This window comes from Rhinolophus sinicus, chromosome 9 (assembly GCF_057876585.1).
Source record: "Rhinolophus sinicus isolate RSI-liver-muscle chromosome 9, RSI-T2T, whole genome shotgun sequence".
In the NCBI taxonomy this organism is placed as follows: domain Eukaryota; kingdom Metazoa; phylum Chordata; class Mammalia; order Chiroptera; family Rhinolophidae; genus Rhinolophus; species Rhinolophus sinicus.
The window spans coordinates 16154234-16168227 of NC_142509.1; the positions used below are offsets into that span (position 1 = coordinate 16154234).

Below are 13994 nucleotides of genomic sequence, written 5' to 3' on the forward strand. Positions count from 1 at the left end.
CCTAAGTGTCTGAATGTACTGCCACACACATCCCTCAATATTTACAGCATTCTGTCTTCTGTGTGCATGGGAACAAACAGCTATACCGTCTTTACTAGAAGTCAAAAGAATGGAGTAGCTGATGACCTTCTGTAGTGGGGATGCATCCCCCACCTCTCCCTCTCATTCATCTGAAACTACACTCTATGTCCTACTTATGTTTGCCGTGCCCTACTAGATGCCTCAGGTCCCCTGTTATGACCATCAAGAAAGAAGAATTCCTCCAGGGCTGTGACCATACGGGTATTCTGTGTCCTAGAAGGAAGTCTCTCATGGTCTGTAGGCTTCCCAGATACTTTCCTACTGGAATCCATGAAGTTTGTAATTGATAACAGGTATTGAGGAGAGACTTGGTAACTTATAGTTTGATCATTAAGTGTACAATCCATGTTTCTACACATTTTCCTCCTCGGTTCCATCCTAGCTGGATGGAGAAGGAAGAAAGGAAGGTGAACATGCTTCCCTTGGTTTTGTAGGAGAGCATGAAAGAGAAACATAATTACGCTGATGAAATTAGCTGTAAAGTTTGTAAAAATGTATCAATATGTATACACATAACATGTACCTCTTCCATATATAGAGTGTATTTGAATTCAATCTTTTTCTTAAGAAAGAGGAATAGTCTCTTCTCCTCTGATGGTGCTGTAATTTGAATGGATCACTTGGAACCGCTATAGTGTGTGCTCCCCGACTGAGGTGAACCCCACACAGAGAAGGTATGCTGAGAATATGCTGGCAGTGCTTCAGGGTTCCCTAGTTTGAGTTTCTTATTATTCAACATAAATACGTTCCCGCATTTTGCAGCAACAGAGACAGTGAGAAAAAAAATAGACACCTGATTAACTCATTCTCCTTCCATTAGCAGAACTCAGTGCTGACCCTTTATATATGTTTCACCTCCACTGTCCCTGAAGAAAAGCTGGCTTTTCCAGTAACCAAGCTGAGCCGATGTAGTCATAGAATCTTCTTGTCCCAGCAAAAGAGTCACAGCATAGATTTCAACGTCTGAATGTTCCAAGGGTCATTCTGAGGTGTAGGTCAAACTTCCAGTTGTACATTTACAAAGAGAGTGTGAAAGGAAACCACAACCGACATCCGAGCCACCATGTCGTAGAATATCTGGCATTTGCTTAAGGCTTATAATTCTGTCAGACCCGATGAGAAATCCAGGCATAGGTCTCCCCTAGGACATCCCCATCATGACAAGCTCTTCAGGGAAGACACTGGTGCCTGTGCTCATACTTTAATTGTGATAGTAAATGATAATTTCCCATCAGAGATTATACAGTTCCAGGGCGTAGGAGACAGAATTCTCTGTTGTCCTCTAAAAAGATGCAAATAATTATTATTGAAAATTTCACTAATTATAATTCTAGGTAACGTACTAGTTTTAAGGATTTTGGTTCATGAGGATTTATGAACCTCAGAGTAAAGTTTATTTATTATGCCCTTTTTAAATAGGTGAGATCCTTAAATAATCAGTGTTTATGAAAATTTTATAGAGACCAACAAAAGGATCTTTTTAATTCATTTCAAAGATTATTGTTTAATAATATGTTATTTAATATAAGAATGATCCATTATTTAATAGAAATTTAATTACCTTGTGTTCTTCTAATTCAGCTTGTCTTTGCTTTTAATAGGTTAAAATCAAATCTATAATAAAAATTACTGTTCATAGGCTTCCACTTCAAGAAGGTACAACTGTAGTAGTCCCACGTATGTATTAACTTATGATCATGCCTCAGAGAAGGCATGTGTTTTTTTAACATTTTAAATTATTATAGGTTCACAGGAAATTGCTAAAATAATGCATAGATTCTCTTGAATTTCATCCGCTTCCTACCGTGGTGACATCTTTCACAACTATAGTACAATAGCAAAGCCTAGATATTGACATTGGTATAATAATGTTAACTAGACTAGAGGAATACAGGTGTTACTCAGCTTTCATCAGTTTACATGCACTGTGTGTTTGTGTCGTGTGTGTGTGTGTGTGTGTGTGTGTGTGTGTGTGTGTGTGTGTAGATCTATGCAATTTGATCCCCTGTGTGGATTCACGTAACCACTATCACAGTGAAGACACAGACCTGCTCCACCACGGTAAATGAATTCCCCAGTATTACCCCTTGGTAGTCACCGCCATCCCCTTCCACCTTCATCTCTGTCTTCTGGCAACCACTACTAGCCTTTTCTCCATCTCTATAATTGAGTTATTTAGAGGGCAATAAATGAAATCATGCAATATATAACTTCTGAGATCCTCTTTTTCCACAAAGTATGTTGCCCTTAAGTCCATCCAAATTTTTACACTTGTCAATGGTGTGTTCCTTTAATTGCTAAGTAGTATTCCTTTTTTCATAACACCAATTTATTCAACGTCTGTAGGAATTAAAAATTACTGGGTGCTTGTATTGACACAAACCTAAATTTAGTTAATGGAAAATGTGTCAGAGGCAGAGCCTAGAAGATCACAGTTGAAACTGGTTCTTCTTACAATTTTCTTTTATTAATCAATTTCATTGTAGTATGATTTGCCCACCTTAAAATGCAGCCATTTTAAGATGACTGCTCAATGATTTTCAAAACATAATGCAGTTGTATAACCATCACCATAATCAAGTTATACAGCATTTCCATCACCCCAAAAGTTCCCTTACAAGCCTTTGCAAACCATACTCTGTCCTGTTTTTAATCACGAAAGAATGTTGAAATTTGTCAGATGCTTTTTCTGTATCTCTTGATATGATAATATGATTTTTTTTCTTGCGTTCTATTAATCTGCTGTATCATATTTATTGGTTGGTGTTTGTTAAACAATCTTTGTTCCCACTGATAAATCCCACTTGATCACAGTATATGATCCTTTAATGTGCTGTTGAAGTCAGTTTGCTAGAATTTTGTGGAGAGTTTTTGCATTTCTAGTCGTCAGAGATATTGACCTGTGGTTTTCTTTCTCTTAGTGGTCCTACCTGAAAAGAGTGTGAGGGTAATTCTGGTCTCGTAAAATGTATTTGAGAGTGTTTCCTGTCTTCAGGTTTTGGAAGAGTTTAAGAAGGTTTGGTATTAATTCTTTCTTAAATGTTTGGTAGAATTCACCAGTGAAACCATCTGGATTTGGGGTTTGCTTTGGTGGGAGGTTTTTCATAATTGATTCAATCTCCTTACTCGTTATTGGTTTGTTCAGATTTTCATTTTCTTCACAATTCAGTCTTGGTAGGTTCTATGTTTCTAGGAACTTATCCATTTCTTCTAGGTTTTCCAGTTTGTTGGGGTATAATTGTTCATAGTAGTTTCTTACGATCTTTTGTTTTTCTGTGATATCAGGTGTAACGTCTCCTCTTCATCATTACATCATCATCATTATATCATTACCTTCTTCAGCTCTTGTGACAACTGTTGAGTTAAAGTCTAGTTTATCTGATGTAAGTATAGTTATCTCTGCTGGGTTTTGGTTTCCACTTGTATGTATGGAGTATCTTTTCCCTTCCCTTCACTTTCAGTCTATGTGCACCCTTAAGGTTGAAGTACGTCTGGTGTAGGCAGCATATAGTTGGTCTTTTTTTCTTTTTTTATCCATTCAGCCACTGTATGCCTTTGGATTTGAGCATTTAAAGCATTTACATTTAAAGTAATTATTGACAGGTAAGACTTAATAATGCCACTTTAACTCCTTTCTCCTGTTTTGTAGCACCTTGTTCTTTCTTCCTCTTTTGCTGACTTCCTTTGTGAAATGATAATTTTGCATGGTGGTATGCTTTGATTCCCATCTCTTTATCTCTTTGTAGCTACTGTAGGCTTTTACTTTGTGGTGGCCATGAGACTTACATAAAATATCTTACAGATGCAACATTCTATTTAAGATGTTAACTTTGATCACACACAAAAAATCTACACTCTTACTCCCTCCTCACTACATCTATACAAACACACACACACACACAGGGGATGCCAAAAAATGTATACACATTTTAAGAAAGGAAAAAACGGTATTAAAATTACACTGATGGTAACCACTTTGAGCACCTCTTGTAATTGCAGAAGTCAAACATGACTTGTATTCATCTTTTGTTATTGGTATATATTGAGTATTACAATTTTAATACAGTTTTTACCTTTCTTCAAATGTGAATGCATTTTTTTTGGCTCTCTCTCTTTCTGTCTCTCTGTCTCGGCCTCTCTCTCTATCTCTCTCTCTCTCTCTCTCTCTCTCTCTCTCTCTCTATATATATATATATATATATATATATATATATATATGTGTGTGTGTGTGTGTGTGTGTGTGTGTGTGTGTGTGTGTGTGTGTGTATAAATTATATTTTTATTGTTTTGTTTCTTTTTAAATTTATTTCTTAGTTTCAGGTGTACAAAACAAGATAATGGTTAGACATTTACACACCTCACAAAGTGGTAACCCTAAGAAGTTTACTACCCATCTGATACCGTACATATAGCTATTACAATATCATTGACTATACTCCTTATGCTGTATTTTACATCCTGCGACTAAATATATATATTTTAATTATAGTTGACATTGAATATTATTTTATATTAGTTTCAGGTGTACAGTCCAATAGTTAGGCATTTGTATAATTTATGAAGTGATCCTCTGATAAGTCTAGTACACATTTGACACCATACATAGTTTTTATATTGATTATACGAGGTCTGACAATTAAGTTCACGAACTTGTAGCAACGATGTTACTAACCTTTTCTGCTATCAGAGGGATTATTCACCATGAATTTGTCCCAACTGGACAAACAGTTAACCAAGTTTACTATTTGGAAGTGCTGAAAAGGCTGCATGAAGAAGTTAGACAACCTGAACTTTGCACCAACAATTCATGGCTCTTGAATCACGACAATGCACCAGCTCACGGGGCTCTGTCTGTGAGGGAGTTTTTAGCCAGTAAACAAACAACTGTATTGGAATACCCTCCCTATTCACCTGATCTGGCCCCCAATGACTTCTTTCTTTACCCGAAGATAAAGGAAATATTGACAGGAAGACATTTTGGTGACATTCAGGACATCAAGGATAATATGACGACAGCTCTGATGGCCATTCCAGAAAAAGAGTCCCAAAATTGCTTTGAAGGGTGGACTGGGTGGACACATCAATGCATAGCTTCCCAAGGGGAGTATTTCAAAAGGTGACCATAGTGATATTCAGCAAAGAGGTATGTAGCACTTTTTCTAGGATGAGCTCGCAAACTTAGTTGTCCAACCTTATAATACTGAGGTTAAAGTTTAGGCTCCAGTCCATATTGAAATTCCAAACCAGACAGCTTCCCCAGGAATCACAGAAAACGTAAACAGGGTGAAATGTTCGTGAAGCAGTGGCCTGGCCAGAAACATCTAGAACAAGAGACACTGCTTAGACATACACAAATGCTCTGTAGCCTGGTCGTTGCTGACTTTTCACCCCCACGCAGTGCCCGAGAGCCCAACCATCACTGTCCTGACACCACAGCGCAAAAGCCGCTAATCAGTTAGCAAGGGAGATGAGGGAGGCCGCTGTGAGGAAGGTGAGTATCCAGGGTTGCAGGGAGGACATTTCAGCCCACATTCAGGGGGTGGGGGTGGGGGGCTGACAAAGCAAGGATGTAGGGGTAGGGAGGGGCCAGGCATTAGGGCTAGAGCAATAAGAAGGCACTGAAAGATTTTGAATCATGTGTGACTCAGCAGATTTGTTTTGAAAAGTTCATTCTGGAATAAAAACATGCCCTTGACTCTTAATCTTTGAGACAGTGCCTCAGGAATAAGACCTTTTCTTCTAAAGATCTGACTACTATTGGTTTTCTGTTGTGGTGCTTAAACCGATCAATACGTAATCTGATATTAACATAACATGAAACCACATGTAATATATTAAAGTATTATAACAGCAGAAGCATCTTAGGAACATTTCCCCAAACTCTTCTTTAGCTTTTTGAAAGAGACCTGTTGCTTTAGTTAAAGATACATAGATTTTTCAGGGGCTTAAATGTCACGGAGGAAACCGGTCTTCAAGGCAATTTCTAAATTTTACCTCCTTTGTGGCATTTTTCTGGATCTACCTGGTCAGTGACGATGATCCTCTCAGAGGCAGATCTATGGTCAAATGACTGAAGCTTAGATGTCCGTCAATCCCTTCTGATGTCCATATAGTCATGGTTCCCTAAAACTTTCAAGACTATTTTAACTGCAAACAATTAAGAGCGCTGGGACTGGCCAGTGGCACTTTGGGATCCAGAAGAGGAGCAGGCAAGTTGGGGGCACATGTTCTTTGAGTTCAATGGCGGTATATTTAGGCGGTTTGCTGTCCCTGGTGTGCATATCTAAGGCACTGTTAGATGTTGGAATGGCATTGGAGTGGCTTCCAGGATGCTCCTGTGATACACTGTCCCCACTCAGCCAGCAGCGTGACAGTAAGGTACAAGGCCAGAGTCCACTGCAGCATGTGGTGACCTAGGTGCTGTGACAGGCAATTCCCACAGGGCTCCCAAGTTCCCTTACACCTGGTTTTCCCGCCCTGTGTAATCTCCTCCTCTGGTCAGGTGGGGCCTAGGGGCTCCCTCCTACCGGTAAGTGATGACATGTCACTTCTGTGATTAGGTTACAAGAGATGTGGCTTGCATCTTCTTGCTAACACGTTCTCTCTTGCCCTCTTGCTTACTCCCTCTGATGAAGCCCATTGCCATGTTGTGAGATGCTTGCTCGAGAGGCCTGTGAGGAAAGGAACATTTTTCATAGAAAGTTTGTGAAATAGAATTTGTAGGATTCCTGTGTGTGTAGCCACAAATCTATAAAAACAAAACAAACAAACAAACAAAAAAACCCCAAAAAACAGCAAATACATATTCTATATCTGACATATAAATAAAACTTGATGGAGGTTTTCTAAAATTTTCCTACACAATTTTAGGGGAAAATGTATTATCGAGGCATTTCAGGGAATTAATAAAAAAAAAAATCTATGATTTCTGAATTTTGTGATGCTTGAGATATATGGCAACTTTTTAAAGTTTGTACTTTGTTATTGATTTTCTCATTTTAAATATTCATTTTCTCATTTAATTTTGTACTTATAATTTTGTATTGTTTTCCTTAAAGAAGCCCCCTCCCATTTTATGAATTTTAAGCTTCATATGACCAGGATCTACCCCCACCCCCTTTTTTATACTAGTCCTGCTTTTACTTAAAATTTTTACATTTTGTTCTTCACAGATTTCTCATATTAATTTTAATTTTTCTGAGATTTCCTAAAATATTTATCTTGGGTGCTTAGTTTTCTGATGCCGCCTCACTCTCTTCACCCTAGTCTTGGCCCTCTTGTCAGAGGTGGTTAAAAAGTAACCTGAGATACTGTTCCATCCTCAGCAGCCAGCTCTTCCTGATTGCTTAGGTTAAGATTGAACTTAATGCGGTTTGGAACATTTTTTAATGTTTTTTTCATATGCCTGTATGTGCACAGATTATCATTGAAAAGTTATTCCAGAAACTAGTAATAGAGTTTGTTTCAAGGTTAGAAAATGCAGATAGAATAGGAGCTAAAGGTATAAATATTCATAACCTCACCATCCATCAATAGTCCTGTTAGCTACTATCTTAGTGGTTATCTCTTTCTATCTGCCCCATTTTCACTCCTGCAAACCCATAATTGCCTGCTTCCTTAGCATATTTCTTACCATTTGCTGCTGGGGTGGTTCTGACTTGTTTCCAAACCTTCTCTCCAATGATCATCTCTCTGCTTGGAGAACAGGAACTGTGTCCCAGTGGTCTTTGTAATCCTCCCAGAGCCAGGTACAGGAGGTTTGATCTGAATGAAAGACTGAGAAGTTATGTGACTTCCCTTACCTACAGTTTCCTCATCTGTAAAATGGGATAATGCTGATGCCTACGTAAAAAGGAAAATCCATGCAGATTGTTTTGCACAGTACCTAGTAATTAGCTATTGTTACCTATTAGCATAGTGCTTCCATTCATTAAGTCAACACACATTTACTGCATCCCTACATTGTGCCAGACACTCTCAGGACACTGGGGACACTGGGGACACAGCAGTCAATAAAACAGACATAAATCCCTGCCTTCAGGGAGCTCACATTCTGATGTCTGGGAGTGGGACAGAAACAAAATACACATAAATACATAAAACATATGGCATACCTGACAATGATACGTGCTATAGAAAATATAAAGCTTCCCACCTAGTACGTACTCATTAGACACGTGTGGATTGAGTCATTTTCTTTCCCCTAGCATTCCCTCTCTTTCCCAAGGTTCCCTCTCCAATATGATTAAATAATGTCTACAGGGCCTAAATTCTTGACATCGGCAGTGTCGACATCATGCTGTGGATACTGGAAGAGGCTGGAAAGGGCTGCAGCACTGAAGAACAAAGCCCAGACGTCATGCAGCTTTTATACCTATGACATCAGACGACACCAACAGGTGTTTCGATGGACATACTTCCGGATGGTTACTGTTGCCTTCCCAAGCTTGCACTCAGTTGTGATCAATAGTCACTGCACGGTGACATCAGGATAGGAAACAGTCGGCTCTTGAGCACTGTGTGGGCTGAGGAGTCAGCAAGGCGCTGGCTAGAGAGCATCATGAGCCCTGTGTGCTGGGTCTCCCAGTGCTGTCTCCTGAAATCCATGTTTCTGGCTGCTGCTGCTGCACGGACCTTCCACCGTGTTTACCTTTTCTCTGCTCCTTGTGGATGTTATCTGACACCAAATTTCTGAGCCTCAACTTTGACCTCGTTCATTGTAAGGCAACATTTGTTTGCAAGTCAGCAGATACCCAAAGGCCCTCCGTTAAGATGTATGAGCCCAAGCCTAAGAGTGTGGGCATGTGAAATATTTTTTAAAGGGAAAAAAATATTGGTTTAGAGCCACTTTTCCATAAGCATGTGTTCTTCATAGTATATTCAACAGTAACAAATGTGAGTTAATTTATTCCAGCAATATTGCCATATCCAAATATTAATATATTCGTTTACACAAAATTAAGCCCTCGTATTACATGTTAATTAATTTTTTTTAATTATTCCATTACTATGATAATTAAAATTCCTCAACACAGATCATTTGCTACAAACCAGCATAGGGTCTTCATTCTTACTGTGGATGAAAAAAGGAGTTCTATGGAATGTAACCTCACAGGGTGATCTGACCATAAGTTTTTAACTGGGCAGGTCATGGTGGGCAGCCACACCCCAAGCATATAACTTTTTTTTTTTTTGCTTCTACTTTCACTAGAACACCAGGCCATGACTGTCTCGCCACTCCCCAGGCCCACGGAGCCTGTAGCTGCCTCTCCTCTCATCTTTCCCTCAGCTTCCACCATAGCTTGTGGACAAACTAAGCCATGGGAGTTTTCTCTGCTTTTTCCTTTTCTGGTGTGTTGTCATTGATGAGTATACATTGGAAGGGGCAGAAAGTGCAGGAAGGATTTTTTCCCCCCTGTAATTTATCTGCCACATTTTACAGCTGAGGAACATGAAACTAAAAAAGCTTCAGTAATCTATCCCATGCTGTTCAGTAAATGGCCAAGCCAGGACTCAAACGCAGTCTATCTGCCTACAAAACCCGTGTTCTTTCTAAGGCTGCAAAAATAATGATTATAGAGATCCTTTATTGAGCCTTTGAAATGGGTAGGCAATGTGCTGAGCACTTTTACAGACGTTATCTCTTTATTCTTCAACAAGCCAGTTGGTATTAGCCTTTAAAAGGTGAAGTGACTTGCCCAAGGCCACACAACTAGCAAAAGGCGGAGCTGGGATTGTATATGAGGACTCTGGCTCTCTGCTGCCTTCCATTTCCCCATCATGCTCTGTGACATGGTTCCTGAGCCTACCCGCTATATTCCCATAAGCAGGAATGGAGGCTGCTGGTTTCCAAGCATATAACTTTTGAATAAAAGGTTTATCTTTGCCCCTTAAGCAAGCCCTGTCCATTATTTCTGTGCATCTAGGTTAACACATCTTTGAAATGAGCCATCAGCACCCTCAAGAGAGCACATAATCTTGTTAACTATCCTGTAATCTAATCCTCACCTTGCTTTCTACAAAGCTGTTAGTCTCCAGAGCATTTGAGATCTTGCTCCCTGGCACATGAAGTCAGTTTAGCTCAGATAAACTCATAAAAAGTCTCTATAGGTTTGGACGTTTTCTTATGTCGACACTACCTTTCCCGATGCTCTTCCACGGCACATTTGCCAGCATCCGTATATCCACCCACAGCCCTATTCTTTTATTGCTATGCTTATTTTTGTTTTAAACTATTTACTATTGTATTAATTTTTATTTTATTAATTTACTATTTTTAAATTAGTGTTTTTCAATTACAGTTGACATTCAACACTAATATTTTATATTAGTTTCAGGTGTACAGCACAGTGGTTAGACATTTATATAATTTATGCAGTGATCCTCCCAATTAGTCTAGTCCCCACCTGGCACTATACATAGTTGTTGCAACATTATTGATTATATTCTGTATGCTGTACTTTACATCTCCATGACTATTTTATAGCTATCAATTTGTACTTCTTAATCCCTTCACCATTTTTACCCAGCTCCCCAACACCCCTCCCCTCTGGCAACCACCAGTTCTTTGTATCTATGAGTCTGTTTCTGTTTTGTTTGTTCATTTATTTTGTTCTTCAGATTCTACATACATAAGTGAGATCATATGGTATTTGTCTTTCTCAGTCTGACTTATTTCACTTAGCATAATACCCTCTACATCCATTCATGTTGTCACAAAAGATAAGATTTCATTCTTTTTTATAGCCAAGTAATATTCCATTGTATATATGTATGTACCACCTTTTCTTTATTGACAGGCACTTGGGTTGCTTCCGTATTTTGGTTGTAGAGCCTCATGCGGTATGCGATTTGGGTGAGGAAAAGTTTCCGGGAGTCACCAGGGTTGGAAAAGTGGTGTTCAGCAGGTTAATGTAGATTCTGGTCTGGTGATCTAGTCCTTTTTGGTGACTGAAAAATAATATGGACTAGGTGTTTCATCACCACTAAGGATTTATTCAAGAAAAAGAAAGGGTTGCAACCCAGTGCATGCAGACATGGCAAGACATGTTCACACTCTCACTTGCATGCCAAGATGGAGGGGTACTTATAGAAGGGAAAATGGAAGTTAACTGAAGGGGTCGTTAGAACCATAAAGCTTTACTATAAACATAGCGTTCTTCCTGTAGTGTTCTGCTGATTACGTAGAGTGGGAGAATTTCCATAAGCCCTAGCTCTTCCCATAGACCCTCCCGACTGATTCTGTTTGCTTAATATTACACATGTATTTGCACAAATGTTCCCCACACCTGTTTGTTGCCATTTGACTTTGCTTATGGTATATGCAAAGATCAATTTTGTGTAAAGTTTGGTCAAGTTTATCAATTATTTCCTTTATGGCTCTGGGCTTTGATGCTTTAGAAAGACCTTCTCCATTCCGAAATTATAAATGAAAATGGTTCATTCATGTTTCTAGAGTACTTTCAAAGTTTCAGTTTTACAGTCCCGCCCAGCCGAGCCCCAAATAACTGATGAAGTCCACTCGGGCGCCAGAAACAGCTCTGGGAAGCCCGCACCTCCCCCGGTCCTAGGGGAATCCTCTCCGGACCCCAGAAATGGGCCGCGCCGGCCTGGAAGTTGCGTGAGGGGGAGCCTGTCCCATTCACAACAGCTGCCTGAAAACATTTTCAAGTTCCCCTTGTGCGGCCGGGGTCACGCCGTGCCGAGTGGGAGCTCCGGGGCGGACGCCTCGGGGCCTCGCCGGACGCCGGGAGACGCGATTCGAGGTGGGCCGGGACGAGATTCGGCGTACACGCCTGTTATCGAGCGCCATCTGGTGGCCGCTTTTATGTAGTCTCTTCCCTCCCGAGCTCCAGCGAAACCTGCAAGAAGGGATAGAAGGTGGCCGCAGTGCAGGAAGCAGAGTTCCAGGAGTCCGGCGGCTTTAGCAGGATCGTCCCGGTGGTGCCGGGGCGTCGGCGTGTCATCTACTCGCCGAGATTGGATGTGCGGAGACGGGGGATGTCCGTCGCCGCTCTCCTGGGCTGGTGTATGGGGCCGCCGAGGTGGGTCGACCAGCACCCCCACCCCCGTGACCGCTCCCCAGTGGGACCTACTGGGGTCACCGAGGGGTAACGGGAAAGGGTGTCCCGCGCCTGAACGCCGTCCAGTGCGTGGTCCAGTCATCGGACCTTCCATGTCACCCAATTTTTTTCAGTCCGGCCCTGGAGGTGGGGACCGGGCGGTACGTGGAGAATCTGAGAGCGTATCATAGTGTCAGCCGCTGGCCCGCATGGATCCCAGTTGTCATAGATGCCTCCCGGAATTATTTTCAAGTCCCCGTTCGTAGTCGCGGACAGGCATGAGCCGTCTGTGGGGACAGGGACAGGGCCCTGCTAAGTCCGGTCGTCGGAGGCGCCTCTGAGCTTTTCCCACGTTCCACTCCAGAGACACGGACCGGCTCCTGCTCGCCGGATGGTCCGGGAGGGCGTCTCTGGGCGGAACGCGGGCCTGCGAGGGTCCTGGTCGTCGGACTGTTCTCCCACCGATTTTCCCGAGTCCCGCTCTGGAGGTGGGAACCAGCTCAGGCCGGACGGGTAAATCCGTGTAGGATGTCCATCCAGAGTGCGGGGCTGTGTGGTGGTATCAGGTGGTCAGAACTTCCCCAAGTATTCCCAAGTACCCTCCCCAGAGCTGTGGCCTGGCGGATGGCCGATGACGAGGATGCGAAAAGAGGGCTTCGCCCAGCCTCCTCGTCTTCCTTCCTATCGTCTCGTTCTGAGGGACCGCGACGAAGCCAGGCCCACAGGGCGCAGCGGTGCGCTCTCGCAGGCGGGGCGACCCAGACTGGTCCCGGTGCCTTCCGCGCTGCGGTGCTGCGCCACCTGGCGTCCCCGTTATGTAGCTTTCTCCGCTAACTCGGTGGATGTGGGCTTGGGATCCTTTCTGGCCCGGTGTCCTCGGCAGAGTCCGGGAGGCTATCAGCCAAGGCGGGATGGTTCAGGTGGCGGTCCTGCTCCGCTAGAGCGACTCCCCCAGTGGTTCGCTGGCGTGGCGCCCGGGAAGCGACCAGCACACAAAGGTGTCTCCACCGCAGGCGGTCCTGCAGGGCCCCAGTCTTGGAGGTGCCTCTCAGAAATGTTTCCAAATCCCCATTCACAATCGGGGATCCGGAGGGGTGTATAGAGCATATAAAATATGTTGTATATGTGGATTGAGGTTTGCAAAACAAGTTGTTTACTAGTAGGGACAGGACTATGGCCGCACAAGTGAGAGACCGAGAAGAGTGAAGACAAAACATGTTTTTGTGTGAAACTGAGGATAACAAAATTGAGTGATAAACACATTCACCAAAATAACTTCTGGTTATCACCTAAGAAGTAAACAAGTCCAAGGAAAAGAGGATAAAAGCAGAACTCCAGAGCAATGCTGTGAGTGGTCTGACTGGGAGCCCGCTAAGACCCCCTGCGAGGCTCTGAGAGAGACACTCCAGAACAATTCCCCGGGACATTCCTCTGGGCAATCCGACAGAGTCTTCTGCGAGTGGCAAGCTGCGATACTCCAGGACTCTCCAAAGTTCTTCCTCACAAGACCGACTTGCCTCAGACCCATCATGGGCCCAGTCGTCTCTCCTGAACCAGGGACCTTCTCCATCTCAATTGACCCTGGAACTTGGTTCGTTATTAAATTCTATTCTGTTCAGTATAAGCTTCTGTGCTTACCAGAGCATTAGCCTTTGGAGGGACATTGGTTCCCAAATAAAGCTGTGTTACTCACTCTATCTGAACCTGTGTGTCAGGACTTTGTTCCCCACTTGCGTCAGAAAGTACCACGCAGGGATGTAGGGCTCTGCCTAGGGATTAATGTCCCCTTGAATTTCAGGAAAAGACTGAAATGTGGCGACTGCCCTTACAGGCACTCGCAACAACAGGCTG

At 42.4% G+C, this 13994-nt stretch overlaps 1 long non-coding RNA gene across 1 annotated transcript; it reads left to right on the forward strand.

The window, feature by feature from the left end:
• The first annotated feature begins 11941 nt into the window (after window positions 1-11941).
• LOC141569195 (uncharacterized) lies at window positions 11942-13840 on the forward strand. The gene is made up of 2 exons (XR_012492653.2): window positions 11942-12125; window positions 12278-13840. It is a non-coding gene; the product is annotated as an uncharacterized LOC141569195 (long non-coding RNA).
• The last annotated feature ends 154 nt before the right edge of the window (window positions 13841-13994 follow it).